Here is a 3103-nt window from a genome sequence, read left to right as displayed (position 1 = left end):
CACTCCTTTTATCAGATGTGTTTTAGCCATAGTGTAAGTTTTTTTTTTTAATGATTCTACCTTCAGGGACAGTCGGATCCTTGTCGCATTGTTACTGTGTGTAAAAGGAAAACACATCATTTAAGTGAAGCATAACAGCTGCTGACTGGCCTTTACACTGACCGTCTGTGTCCTTGTGTCGTGCTCCTTCCTTAAACGGCTATTGGTCAGTTCTGCCGTCCGTCATTCACCTTACTGCTCCCAGTCCCAGGAACCTCAACAAGTGTCTTTTTTTCTAAAAAAAAATATAACAAAACAAAACAAAACAAAACTTTCTAAAAGGAGAAAAATTATTTGTTTCTATTGTCGCCACGCAACGTTTTATAAGGAGTTTAATGCCTGTTTAATACTATATGGTATGTTTCTAAAAAGGTATTGTATAAAGGGACATGATGCAGTGTGATGCTTATAGCATGTTTTATTCAGCCATGAGATTTAGAAGACACGCTGATGCATGATGGGAAATGGTGTGAGTTTACAATATTAATATAGCGGCTTGATACACATTTTACTTGATTGCCTCAAGAGGCATTTTAGCTCTGACACACACACACACCTATGTGTGTCCATACGCTGGCGTGGCTATGTGTGCATGTGCAATGCCACCACTATGACACACACTGAGGTATGCACGCATAATGCACACACACACATAATGTACAGAGGAGGATGTAACAAATCCTTCTCTGCCAGCCATATTGGAAAGTACATGTGAGATTTAGTAGATGTTAGTAGCTTGTTCCTTAGCAGGTGATCACTGTAATGTAAGCACGTCTGATTTGTATGCTAGGTATCCTACAAGGTGAATCCCAGATTTTGGTTGTTAGCACAGGGAGTCGTCCAGTGGATCACCATGACGACAGCCATATTGTGACACAACTGCAAAAACCTCTTTAAGATCTGAAACACCTACAGATGTTGCTGAATATGCCACGTTAACAAGTCAACACAATACAGGCCCAAAGATCCACACAGATAACAACAACGAACCAACACAATGTAAGGTGTGTTCAGACCGAAAGCAACTCCAGAGTTAAGACTAGTCTTCACACAATGATGACAGTATAGGTTGATTTTCCATTGCTTGCCATCAAAGTACCAGTGATTCAGACCAATCAGCAGTTTCTGCATATTTTCTTTACAACAACTTTTATTGGTTTGTTTCATTTTCATTCCAGTGATTAGATTAGCCTCATGATAGGCAGAGACTGAAAGATGGAGGTTTGTTTTGAGTCTGACAGGTGAAGTTAGGTTGACTGCCAGTGGATAATTAACATGACCAAAAATGACAAGGCTAAACTGGTGCAAAGACCAACTGAGTCCACAAATCTACAACCAACACCAGACTTTCACCCAAGCTTCTCCAGTAACCTCACATCCTTGTCATCCATCTGTCAATAAAAAATGAATTTATATACTAAGTACTTGAAACTGAATACCTCAGACAAAGGTTTTTTAAACAGAGAAAACCTTTCACTTCAGTCTGAACACACCTTCAGATTGATTGACACAAGGTTTACTGATAATAAGAATGCCATTATGATTCCCAATTTGAGCCAAACAGATCATGGTGTCAAACATGAGCTGGAACTGTTTTTGAATTTCCTGAGTAGATACTAAGTACTTGTCCACATGGAGACGAGCTTAGGCTTATCCGCAAAAGTGTTTTGTCATCCACACAGATCTGCCGTTTTGAAAGCCCCACCTAATTTTTCAAACCAGGTCCCTAATGATGTTTTCGTGTTTACACCCTATACACATCTTTTCTGAAAGATTGGAAATGGATTTTGTCTTCTGGTGCTGTGACCATATGCATGCTACCATCCCCTCAAAATTAAATTGAGCAATTGAGTGCAACCTGATTGTTGCAATTGGAAAATGTCACAGAATAACCCAGTGAAGTCAATGCTATATAACATTGGCTATCATTGCTGGCATTAATTATACCAGGATGTGGTATATATTATTATATTTTTTTTCAACAAAAAAATAAAATACAATATAAATATTTATTGTAATACAATATAAATGAAAACAAACAAGATGGCAGATTGCTTCCTTTTATACCTCTGTCACTCATTTCTTTCCAATCAGTAACAACCCCACAACAGTATTACAATATTTATCAGGCAATTGGACAGTCAATACCCTTCTGATGGCTTCTGATCAGCAGCGGCTTCCAGTGTTCTGTTTGATTTCATGGTCTGCACAGTGAACAATGTTTACACAGGTTTTTTGAACTGTTGATCACGTTAAACAAGTACATCCGTGTGTGTGTGTGTGTGAGAGAGAGAGAGAGAGAAGCAGAAAGCACACCAGCTGTTCTGTCCAACAGACATTTTCACATTCAGTATGAGTCCACAGGTCACATGGCTTGGATCATTATGAATGGTATATTCTTCTTATTACTAAGGTTTGAATCTGTGCATTTTTAAGGCCAAGTCTGGCAGAGAAATCACCTCTCCTCTGCTTAGTGTGAACAAATGAGATCAAACAGCAGTACTTGCTGGTAAGTTATGTAAATACACTATAGTGAACAACATTAAGAGGAGCTACAGCGTCACTGAGGGTGAATACATTTTTGCAAAGGTACTGTGATAGCCAAAGTAAAAGCTTATTTAGTAACGTTCACTTATTACGCAAATCCTAATTACAGCCCGACAGTAAGTATGGAGAGACAACAAGAGGGGCCTAATGTACGGTATATTATGGTTTTTTTTTTTTCAAGGTTTTTAGGTCATTTTTTATATAGTTTTGGTTTTTCTTGTTTGTTCTGTGTGTATACTTTTTGATTTCAAGGTCAAAAAGTGAGCCATTGAAGGGTGAAGTTTTTGGTTTGTGTGGGTGTGAATGCTCTGATAGAGGAAGGTCCTGTGCAGAGAGCTGTGACATTTCAGTTTCTCGGGCTTTAAATTACTTAGGGACAAAACCAACATGGGTGGTGATTTATTTATTTAGTTAGTTAACATTATTCTGATACTAATATATTACACTTTTATTATATTATACACTTCAACAACAAAAAAGCTAGCTCCCTTGCTAACATAGTTAACAAATGCTATGA

This window comes from Parambassis ranga, chromosome 19 (assembly GCF_900634625.1).
Source record: "Parambassis ranga chromosome 19, fParRan2.1, whole genome shotgun sequence".
NCBI classification, from domain to species: Eukaryota; Metazoa; Chordata; class Actinopteri; family Ambassidae; genus Parambassis; species Parambassis ranga.
This window is presented reverse-complemented; position numbering follows the sequence as displayed.